At 32.1% G+C, this 12781-nt stretch overlaps 1 long non-coding RNA gene and 1 pseudogene across 1 annotated transcript; both read left to right on the top strand.

Annotated features, from left to right (window-relative positions):
* The first annotated feature begins 6436 nt into the window (after positions 1-6436).
* LOC130979124 (uncharacterized) lies at positions 6437-7222 on the top strand. Its single transcript, XR_009086523.1, has 3 exons — positions 6437-6491; positions 6847-6894; positions 7150-7222. It is a non-coding gene; the product is annotated as an uncharacterized LOC130979124 (long non-coding RNA).
* A 2094-nt stretch (positions 7223-9316) lies between these two features.
* LOC130980599 (protein BONZAI 3-like) lies at positions 9317-11969 on the top strand (annotated as a pseudogene).
* The last annotated feature ends 812 nt before the right edge of the window (positions 11970-12781 follow it).

The raw sequence follows: 12781 nt of genomic DNA, 5'->3' as shown, positions 1-12781 counted from the left end.
TCAACGCCAAGTTACGTCATCTATCTTCGCGCAAAGTATGAACTATTATATATTGCTGGAAAGCCCTGGATGTCTACTTTCCAACGCCGTTAAGAGAGCGCCAATTGGACTCTTGTAGCTCCAGAAAATCCGTTTCGAGTGCAGGGAGGTCAGAATCCAACAGCATCAGCAGTCCTTTTTCAGCCTAACTCAGATTTTTGCTCAGCTCCCTCAATTTCAGCCAGAAAATACCTGAAATCACAGAAAAATACACAAACTCATAGTAAAGTCCAGAAATATGATTTTTGCCTAAAAACTAATAAAATTCTATTAAAAACTAATTAAAACATGCTAAAATCTACATGAAATTATCCCCAAAAAGCGTATAAAATATCCGCTCATCAAGGGGGAAGGGGAGACTGGGGGTGGGGGTGGGAGGCGGGAAGCAGAGGGGAAGAGGAGGGGGAGGGGGACCGGGGAAGGGGAGGAGGAGGGGGGGAAGGGGAGACCGGGGTGGGGGTGGGGGTGGGGGAGGGGTATTTTTGTCCAAGAAAATGAAAAAGACGATTTTAATACGAAAAAAAAAACGTTAAGTACGATTCTAAATCGAAAATTAGATCAGGGACGGGTTCGATTTCGACCCTCAACGTGAGGGACCAAAACAATACTTATCCCTTTTCTAAAACATCTATGATCTCACTACATTACCTCTAGTCAAGATGATGGTTACAAATAAATACCATGAAAACCAAAATATATCATCAAATTAAATGATATATGAAATATTAGGTTCATCATAAATATGTCTTAAGTTTCACTAAAAAATAAAAAAATAATAAATTACCATATAAAATAAGTAAACGGAACTAAAAAAAGATAATATGTATTATATAAAAGAAAAAAAAAGGCGTGGAAAGCATATGTGATAAAGGAGTTTCAATGATGATAATTATACATATTAGCAATTAATTTTTTTAGTCGCTAAAATCAATCGTTATTTTGATATTTTTTTATAGTGGTTTTGAATTTTAAATGCAACGATCTTATTTTCTTTATTTAGGGCGCTGATAATAATGCATTTTTTATTCTATAAAAGGAGATTTTACTTAGAGATTGAAAGATATAATTGAGTAGTAAAAAATATACACATAAAATAGAAATACATATTATAGAAAAGATAGTTAGAAAAAATTAGAATTTGAAATTAATAATCTAATTTCATTTTTTGATAATGGAGATTTTTCTCTCATCATTTACTTATATTTTTTGTTTTATTTATATGATTATAAATTATTCTTTTAGCTAGAATAATGATATAATATTTTATGTCAACTGGATAATTATAGATCAATATTATTATTTAATTATATTTTTTTGAATCATATATATTTATAGTAAATCGATCTTAAATCTTAATATTTTTAGATGTTTGATTACTGATTAAATGATATATTAATTTACAAGATACTTAAGAAATTAAAGATGTTGCAAATAAAATTACTAATTATAAATACTACTAAATTGTGTAAAAAATAGAGATAGACAAACACATTACACATTTTTGTGGTTGTTATGTAAGTTTTATTAGTTACGGGACTAAAGAATTTTGTGAGTGGGGCAAAATATACATAACATGGTAATAATTTTTATAATTATATTTTATTATTATAAAATATAATTAATCTTTAAATGATCTAATTAATAAATTAAAATACTAAAATAATAATTTAAATAATAATAATATAAATTAAAATTTTATTCTTTTAAGTTTTATATTTTAAAAAAATTGAGTAATTTTTTTCATTATCAATACAATAAAATGTCTCTCTTTTTATATATATTAGTAAATAATAATTTAAAAAATTTATCTCTCGTACGATTATAAAACTGATTCTTTATAATATTCATATCTAAAAAAATTCTTTTAATGGATGTTGTTGTTATCCTAGAAAAAACTAAAGTTAACTTAAAAAAAACACCAATAAATAAATAATATTATTTTAATTTCTTATTTTATTATTTGATTATTATTATTATTGTTATTATTTATTTATTTAACCCTTTTTTATTTAATAGTCAATATAGGATTAATATTTTTATTTAACCATTTTTTATTTAATAGTTAATATAAGATTAATATTTTCTTTTGTCAATGTCTAAATTTTTCGAGTACCAAATTGGTAGTTAACTCTATTTTAAACAAATAAAATATATGTACACGACACAATAGTGATATTCACTAAGTATATAAATAAGTTTTTTCAAACTATAAATTTATTTATCAGTTGCAATTGTAAAATAATAAATCTGTAATTATTTCCTTTCTTCCTTTTAAGGATTATTGTAACAAATTCATTTAAATCTTAAATTACTATTTACTTTTACATAGTTAAAGTTGATGAATGAAGTTCAATAATATAGTGGAATCAAATTTAAATATACAGTGGAGATAAATAAATTTTATTATTATGTATTGTTTGAAAAAATTTTAAAATTCACCGGAGACACTTGTCCTTACAACCATGAATATAAATCCGTCCCTAAGTTTCATAATACTATAAATTGTAACTAAAAGATTAATAAATCAATACGAGTTTAAAAGAATTTTTTGACTTTAAAAAATACTAAAAATTATATTAAAGAACTTAACCAATTTGACTTTATAACAAAAAAAATTAATAATGCAAAACTCAAATAAATGATGAATAATTAATTAATAAATTAATTATAAGCAAAAAGGATTAAAAATTTAAAATTTATGATTTGAAAGATTACCGATAAAAATTTAACTCAAAATAATTTTGAGCGTAAAAATATAACTAATTTTAGAAAAATTGTACCAGTATTAAAATTTACTAGTACTGTCTTAAATCTGTTCGGAACTGTATGTGAGAGAATTAAAACTATAAAAATGACAAAAAATGTTTAGAAAAAAAATTTGGACACTTATTTTAAAGATTTTGGTCTAAGATGGGACTAACGAGCTCAAAATTACAAATGGACCTACATTGAGCCCAAGTCCATGGTATATAAGAGCTCGTTCACCCCTCATTTGAGAGAGAGAAAGCAATGAAGAAGAGAGACTGAGAGAGGAGGAAGAGCCTTAGCTTTCACTATTCACATTCCCAATCAATCTCACTTTTTCTCACATTAAGCCCTATTGAGGGTGACTGCATAATTGAGTGACTGTTGATGGTTGATATGATAATTTGGTCCAGAGGTCGTAATGGGATAAATTATGGTAAGTTGGTGGCACTGCCATGTTGTGATGTGTATATGTGTGATTGAACTGATGAATGTTGTGTTCGATTGTTTATGAAATGCTATGATACGAGAATTTGGGACAAAAACCGTGATTAGGTGAGGTGTTCTCTTCTTGGTAATTTATGAACCCCAATTGAGGTATTTAAAGATTTAATTTTATTGTGGTAATGATTGTGGAGGTATAAGTGTGATGGATTGTGAAATTGAATTGAAAATTATTGATTAATGCTAATAATGAAGAATGAAGTAGTTAATTGGGTTGGATTGGGTTGTTTGGATTTTGAATGGCTAGGGCATGATTTGGAATTGATAATTTTGTAAAAATAGTGCCTAGAATTGGGTTAGGTTGTTTTGAAAGTGACAAATTTGAGAATTGGTAAAATTGATAATTATACAGAAATTGGTAAAAACATATTTTGACCAATTTTGACGGGTCATAACTTAGCTATTATAAAATATAATTAATCTTTAAATTATCTAATTAATAAATTAAAATACTAAAATAATAATTTAAATAAAATAATATAAATAAAAATTTTATTCTTTTAGGTTTTTTATATTTTAAAAAAATTGAGTAATTTTTTATTATCAATACAATCAGATGTTTCTCTTTTTATATATATTAGTAAATAATAATTTAAAAAATTTATCTCCCGTACGATTATAAAACTGATTCTTTATAATATTCATATCTAAAAAAATTCTTTTAATGAATGTTGTTATCCTAGAAAAAACTAAAGTTAACTTAACACTACAACATTTCTTAGCTATTGCAACATATATTGCAAATAACACTCAAAAAGTGTTATCTAAACTAATTAAAGACAACACTTAATATTTGTTACATAAAAATAAAATTATTGCAACTCTTTTTTAACAACAGATCATAAATGTTCCTTTTGATCAATTAAAAGTACAAATAAAAAGTGTTGCTTTTGTAAATTAAATAAGCAACATTTGTGATATTTATATATTACACTTTATAAGTGTTATTCTTAAATTTTTAATAAACTACTCATTATAAATGTTGCCAAAAATAAATTAAATTTTTTCTCTAAAATTTTGACCTTTCCTCTCAATATTTTAACAAAAAATGCTTTTTTCTTCTTTTAACTTAACACAAAATACATCTTTATAATTTATATATTATTTACTGATTTACTTATTCAAATCCTGAGTTCAAAACAAAATTGGAAGCCCTATTTTCAATTAGAAACCCTAACTCTAACAATTAGAAACGAAGAAAGAAGAAAGCGGGGAGTCCGAGGGAGAAGGGAGATCGGGAAGGGAGGAGAGACCGTGCTGCGTCTTGCCGCCGCACCACCATCACCGGAGAGAGAGAGAGATATGGGGAAAGCATAGGAGAGCGGAGAAGAAAACCGCGCCGGCGCGCTGGGCCTCACCGCCGCCGTCGCATCGTTGTCGAACCGTGGAGAGAGAGAGAGCGTTCGCATAGGGAGCCATGGGAGAGAGTGACGAGCGCAAGCCAGGACTGGGAGGGAGAAGGCACTGTCGTGCATCCTCTTGCCGTCACTGGAGATCTGGTCGTCGCCGCCGATCGTCCTTGAGCCGCGCCTGCGAACGGAAGGGAGCGCGCGTGGAGGAGGTGAAGCCGTCGTTGTCACGGTCGCGTGTGGAGTCGCCGCCGTTCCTGCCGCCGTCAAGCCTCGGTTAGCACCGCCGAAGCTCCTGCCACCACTGTCGTTGAGGAAGCTCACCGGAGTTGTTGGAGGCTGTTGCCGCTCTTTCTGGTTCTGTTTTGAGTTGTTGGAGGCTGCCGCCGCTCTTCCGGAAATTTAACTCTGCTTAAGCCGTCTCTGCTGTAATCCTCACTGCTCGCTGCAATCATGTCTCAGGTTAGGATTTTTTTCTCCTCCGTAATCTTAGGAAGTTAATTCTATTCTCAGATTGGGGAAATTGAGGAATGTGTTTAGAATGTATATATGTTCTCTGAGAGGGTCAAGTGTATGTGCTTATTGAATATGCTTTTTCGAGTCGCTAGCATATAATGCTATGCTTTGAGGTTCGAGGCCTAGACATATTCAGAAACAACTGTATGTACTGTGTATTTTTTCTTTTCTTTCTATTTTCACTTTCATCATCATGTATGTACTGTGCTGAATTTTCAGTGTTTTTCCTAGCTTGTGGTTAGTACGGGCAACCGTAGAAGCTTTCAGAGTTGCTGATGCTCCTGCCAAGGTTTTCTTTCTTCTGATGGAAAACAATGAGGAAATTCTTCCATTTTGCACACAGATTTTCCAGTTCCAGGCTCAGTGGTATTAATTTCTTAAATTCAAGCTAAGTGATATACATATAGTGGTCTAATTTTTTTGGCAATTAACTTAATTGAACATAACCTGCATAAAAAATGTATTGCTTTTGTAATGCCTAATTAGAATCTCCTGAATAGATTCCCAACTGGCCATGTGGTGTGCAATACTTAAATCCTTCAAATAAATTTGTCTTGTGCATATATAGGAAATTCTTATCGTCATGTAAGGAGCATATGTAAGTTCAGTGGCACATATATAGTAATTAAACCAAGTCATTATTCTGATAAATTCCCTCCTAATGAGTGGTTTTACTTTTTTTTAGTTTGCCAAATGTTTTGAACCAGTCTCAGACAGCCAATTTTTGCTGTACTATAAAGTTTTGGTTCATTTGATTTTGATTGTTGGATTGCCACTTCATTCTATTTCAAATAATCAGAACATGTAACAGTATGCAAGTGATACTCCTATTTTACAGGCCACTATATGCCAGTAGTTTATTAGCGATAATTCGGACTCTTCTAGAATAGTCTCGAATAGATAAAATCAGGATATTAGGCTGCAACACTCTTGTTGATTTCATAAAATGCCAGGTATTTGATTATTAAACCTTTCTTAGGGTTAACATCAGTGTATGATTGGTTTCTGTGGATACTGTGCAGCGATATGCAATCCCTTTGAAAAGTATCTGTGTGGAAGTTAATTTTGGTGGTAAAAGTGGGTACCCCTTAGCTCAAAAAGAAAAACCAGAGTTCTTTCTATAGATATCGCATGTTTTAGCCCTATATATTTTCTTTCTTTTCTAAAAGGAACAATTTTTGTATCTCTGACTTTTTGAGTTAAAAATAGACAGATGGTACATACATGTTCAATTTAGAGGGTTTTATACTTAAACTATGCCAATTGGCTCAAGAAGTGGGCAAAGATGAACGAGCTCTGCATCTACGTTCAGCAGGACTACAAGCTCTATCCTATATGGTACTGCTCCTTGCTTTGGTTCTTCCTTTGCTTCTGGAAATTGCTTAATTCTTGTTCCATTCCCATAATTCAATATATTTAGGACTTTTCTTAATAAAATACACACCAAAAAATTTATTAAAGATATAGTAGCACACAAAGAAATGCACCCCTTAACTATTTTTTATGAACACAACTTTGTGGAGGAGTAGGACATATTTGGGGTGAACTTATGGTTATAAGAGGGAGATATTTAAATTATTTGAGTCAGTTATTCATGCCTGAATACCATTTGATACCTTTTGGTAGTTCCTTAAGGTCATTTGTACCATCCCATGTTCATACATTTTTCTCTTCCCTATGTTTCCATGGCTAGGTGCGTTTCATGGGTGAGCACTCACATCTTTCCATGGATTTCGATGATGTGAGTATATTTTTTATACTTTGACTCTTGGCTATTGCTCAATGATACAAACAGTTATATACGAGAAAGAAGTGTTGTCTTCAACATTGTGATTCAGTTTGTTATTTATTTATTTTCTAAACTTCGAACCAAAACTTGGCTATTAAATTTCAAGATTACCTTGGACTCACTGCAACAGCTTTCGTTTTCCCCCTTTAATCAGATGACTTCCTGTCTTAGCTTGTTTTTTGTTTGGGTGGTTGGTTTATATAATAGATTATATCAGTGACTTTGGAGAATTACATGAATCATCAATCTAACTCCAACAATGTCAAGGAAGATAACCTGAATTCAGAGTTCCTGGACTCAATGGTGTATGTTCTATTTTACTCTTCTTTCTCCCCCTATATCATGCACTACAACAGATAGGCTCCTTGCTTTACTCTTCTTTCACCCTCCTATATCATGCTTTATAACATATGGTGAAATCTCAATTTAGGGAACTTAACATTAGATTCATAGTTGTTGTAGGTGTTGGAGTTGGATGAGAATGCTTCTGGTTCAATCAATTTGCTGCCAGGTTTTTCACAATGCTTCCAATTATCTTCACTTTTTCTTTTATTCTGCTTAACTGAACTTACTTCTTCAGGGAGGAGGAAGAGGTTGATAGATTCAGCAAAGTTCAAGAGAGTTTCTTGACAAGTTCTTCAACTCAGTATACTTTGAATTCATGTTAGTAGTCAAAACTGTTATACTTAGAACTTTCATGAAAATAAAGCAATTAGTGATGTGTTGTGTGCAGTATAAATTCTTTTTCTGTCCATTTTTAACATTAATAAATTCCTATCTATAAATTCTTTATGATATCTCTTATCAAACTTCCTAATTCTAATTAATTGATTAATTAATTAATTATTGCTTTTTCACTTCTCAATGTTCAGGAATTATGAGAAAATTAACCCTCGAATATGCAGGAATTCTACAACATCACTTAAGATACATACACGAAATCACAGGGAAATTTAAAAAAAAAATTTCACTAAGATTTTTTCTCTTTTACTAATTGTCTTTTTGTTTCCTATATTTTAATTATCAATCTGTTCATCTTAGATCTTTAGTCTTGGCAAAAATCAGTAGATAAAACTAAATTTTATTGTGTTTTTACTTTTTTTTTCTATCTCGTCATTGTAAAGTTTTCAAGAGACAATACTTTGTTATATGTATAGGTAGGTAATTTTTTTTCCCTTTCAAGAGACAATAATTTGCTACAAGGGTATGTGAATTTCTTACCTGTTAGATAATAATTTTTTAATTAATTGAATTATTTTATAATTCATGTGATGATGTGTTATAATATATATATTTTTTGTTTAGTTACAAATTTGAAATATTGGAGATTCACGCTGTTGCTCCAATTATGCATATTCTCCTTGTGCCTGGGAACCCAAGTATGGCTTCTGTTGTTTGTTTGCTTATGTTTTCCTTTTTTTTTCTTTTTTAAAAAAATATTCATCTAACACTACAAGAAAAATACCCATTCAGCCACACTTTTTTTAGGCTACATTTGAAAAGCGTAGCCTATTCATAGAATAGGCTACGCTTTTTCCCGTGTTGCCTTTTTATAAGAGAAAAGGATACACAAATGCGGCATCATTTAAAAAGCGTAGCCTTAGGTATTATAGAAATCACTTATAAAGCGTAGCCGTAGGTTGATATCTATAGGTTCACTTTTCGTATCAAAGGAGACGCTTTTAAAGGGTAGCCTATTTTTTAAGTTTTGGGTGCACTTAAAAAGTGATGCCTAATGTCTCTAGAGCCAAAAACTTTAACACTTAGTAATTTTTTTCCTTGTTTTTCCTGAAAGACCTTAACACTTAGTAAATTAAAACTAAGCAAATTAAACTTCTGAGTCTGAGTCACCTTCATCCTCGAGCAACAAACCCTCCATAGCACCCTCTCACTCTCGGTCTCGATAGCTAACCATCGTCGCCCCCCACTCTCGGTCTCGATAGCTCGCCATTGACCCTCTCACTCTCGGTCTCGCCATTCACCCTCTCAGTCTCGCCATTGACCGCCTCACTACAAGCGGAAACCCTCTCACTGTCGCCGTTGAGAGTCATCGCCTCCCACTCACGACTCACCTGCTCTACTCTCCACAGTGACCGTCGTCATCTCCTCTTCGCCATCGCTTGCACTGATCGTCGCTGTGCGGCCCTCACCATCGTCGGTGTGCGACCGTCACCATTGTCGCTGCGCCACTCTCACCATCATCATCTCCGTGCTTCTCATCATCGTCTTCGCTGTGCTCACATCATTGAATAGGTATGTATTGATTTCTATTTGCTTCTGAAATTGATCAGTGGCTTAGGGTTCCTATTTTAGGGGTTTTAATTTGGGGCTTTTAATCTCTGAAATATGGGTCTGTGAACTGTAATTTGATAACATGCATGCTGTTATTGATGAAGATGTGTGGTATTTTAGGGTTTGTGAACTGTGATTCAATATACAGCTTGTCTATTTTCTCTGTATTTTTGTTTCTGAGACTGAATCCAAATGCAGCGTTAATAAGCTTTTGTTTCTGTGATTTCTCAATGAATAAGTTGGCTTTCGTTTCTCTGTTTTCAGCTTCCTGTTTCTAACAGAGTTCTTACAGTTTGAACGGTTTCTTGGTTAGCCAGAAACAGAAATGGTGTGAAGAATGTAAAGAATGAAAAGAAGACAAGGAGTAGAGAAGAAGTAGAAGAGGAAGAAGAAAGGTGAGCTGAATTGTAAGTTGAATTGAAAACTCACATATACATGCTTAGAAGAATTTCTTAATTCGTCAATTTCGTTGTCCTGCTGAGGAGACTGTTGCTTCAAAGATTGCTATTGAGATGATCTTAAGATGTTCACATTTGGATAACAAGGACATTTTCTCAAAATCTGTACATATTCAATCCCCATCTACAACTTCTCTACTTATTATTTGTTTGCATTTGTAAAACTTCTCATATTGTTTTTTGTTTTCCTTGTAGGATCCCTTTTTAAGAATATCAAGAGTAGTTGAGAGTGAAGGTTCTGTTCCAATTTGCAAGACTGAAGTTATTAACAACAATTTGAATCCAAAATGGAAACCAGTCACCCTTAGTTCCCGTCAGTTTGGAAGTAAAGTGGGTTTATCATCTTAAAAAATATGGATTACTAGTTCATTTTGATTACTCACATTAGCAAGATATTTATCTAGTTTCGAAATTGTTACTTTTCAGGAAAATCCATTACTCATTGAGTGTTTTGATTTCAATAGCAGTGGTGACCATGTGCTTATTGGGTAGTTATGCAATTATTGTCTATTGCTTTATTTTGTTCATTATTCAAAACTCTTATAAGCCTTCATTTTTCATTCATAGATTTTAAATGTATATATATATATATATATATATATATATATATATATATATATATATATATATATATATATATATATATATATATATTGATATCAATTTTTATTGCCTTCAGTAAACTGAGATCATCAATAGCAGACCTAGAAAGGCTTAACAAAGAGAGAACAGGCACAAATTTGTTCATACCATCCACACACCACAGAAAAGAAGAGAAGGTACTTATTGACCATGCAATAATAGAATTACATTTTATGGTCCACTTCTGTGCTGAATCTCATAGTTCTTGGAATTTCTTCTATGCAGATGCTGAAGGGTCAACTTTTTGTGGATCAATATTGTGAAAGGGAGCAATTCAGCTTTATTGATTATGTATCCAGTGGATTTGAACTGAACTTCATGGTTGCTGTGGATTTCACTGGTAAGTAAATATTGTTATCTTGGTGAAGATGATTACGGAAATTACATATTCATCTTATATCATGCTAACTGATTCAAAATTTGTCCAGCTTCAAATGGAAATCCTCGATATTCAGATTCTTTGCATTATATTGATGTCTCGGGTCAGTTAAATTCATATCAAAGGGTAAGCTTGATACTTTGTTCTCAATAAATGACTCTGAACTGCTGTTCTGATCCAGAAATTTTTGGAGCACAATAGAATATGGTCTTCTATTTTGCAATATTGATAATGATAGTGCTTCAAAACAAAATTCTTGAAAATACAATGATATATGATTGGACTAACTAATATGATAAGGTGACATTATGCTGTATATATAAAAGTCTTGCCTAATCACTAATCAGCATAGTAATATTAATCTTTTGCAGGCTATAATGGAGGTTGGGGAGGTTATTAAGTTCTATGACTCTGATAGGAAGTTTCCTGCTTGGGGATTTGGAGGAAGCACAGCTGGTGCCGTTTCCCACTGTTTTAATCTGAATGGTAGTCCGAGAGACTCCGAGGTGAGAAAATTTTTCAATTTTTGAAGATCATTCTCGAAAAGAAAATTATTTTTGTTGTATTCACTCTTCCGTTTACACCAAGCCTAAGGGTGAAGAAACCAAACTTGGTATGCAGGGTGAACTGAGTACAAATAATACCAACTTGTAATTTATATTTTACGAAAAACACTGCTTCTAGTATCCAACCTTGAAGAGAAAAAAAATTTAAGAGGTAGGTTTCCATTGTTGTAGGTTGTAGGAGTTGAAGGCATAATGGAAGCATATGCAACTGCTCTGCACAATGTCACACTCTCAGGACCCACTTTATTTGGTCCAGTTATCAACACTGCTGCAGAAATGGCTGCCCAAGTCCCTTGCATCACATAATGGATCCAAGTATTACGTATTACTTATCATTACGTATTACTTTATTTGGTACATATGAATTTGTCCCTATATCTAATTTAAGTGTGAAAGTCTGGTTAATTAGTGCACGAAAAATGCTATAGGGACATATCAGGATTGTGTTAAAGGAAATGGAAGGAAGAAACACCAGTAGATTTTCATAGTTTGAATGAAACAAAATAATACATAATTCCTTGAATTCACCTCTTCTGCCGTGACCATGTTATTTTTTTAGTATATATGCTTTCTTGGCTTACTATGACTACGTGTTCCATTTAATTTTTATAATTACGGATGTCATTATGAATATTTTTTAACTACTTATCTATATAATTATGCAGGATAACAATGAAGATTAAGCAATGAAGATTAAGCTGACTATTATTGTGGTTTATTGGCTAAGATAGAGTGCTATTTAGGATCTTTACATGTATGGTTGACTAATGATTTTATTAGAAGATACCTTTATTGGCCAAGTGATATTATGGTTTTGATATGGCTATGCTTACTTTAATTTGAGTTGTATGAATTTTTACAGTTAATTTCATTCTAGTACTTTTGGATCAATGTTATAAATATATTTTGGTTTGAGACAATTTTTATTATATACAGAAATTATTTAGTATAATTATGTTTTTATTTTTATTTTGTAATATTCAATTCATTTATACATGTAATCATATTAACTATTATGTTGTATTAATAATTATTAGATAATTATATATATATACATAAGAAAAAAAAGACCAAAGGCTACACTTATATGTACAGTAGCTATAGTATAGGAAAAAAAATGAGACCTAAGGCTACACTTATATACAGTAGCTATAGTATACAGAAAAAAAACGAGACCTAAGGCTACGCTTATATACAGTAGCTATAGTATATCAAAAAAAAAAAAAGAGGGACCTAAGGCTACGCTTATAAAAAGTAGCTATGGTATACAATGGGGCTACGCTTTACAAGTGATGCAGTAGCATTGAAAAGCGTAGCCTATTCTGGAAGAATGAAAACTGAAAAGCGTAGCCTTTGGTCCTGAACAGCATCACTTGAAAAGCGTAGCCTATTCCCAAACGCCAAAAGCGTAGCCCTTGGTATAGAAAAGCGTAGCCTTTGAGAATAGGCAACGGCCGAATAGGAATCACTCCAAAAAGCGTAGCCGTAGCCCAAAAAGCGTA

This window comes from Arachis stenosperma, chromosome 5 (assembly GCF_014773155.1).
Source record: "Arachis stenosperma cultivar V10309 chromosome 5, arast.V10309.gnm1.PFL2, whole genome shotgun sequence".
Classification (NCBI taxonomy): Eukaryota; Viridiplantae; Streptophyta; class Magnoliopsida; order Fabales; family Fabaceae; genus Arachis; species Arachis stenosperma.
Note: the sequence above shows the minus strand (reverse complement) of the source record. Positions and strands in the feature narration are given on the sequence as shown.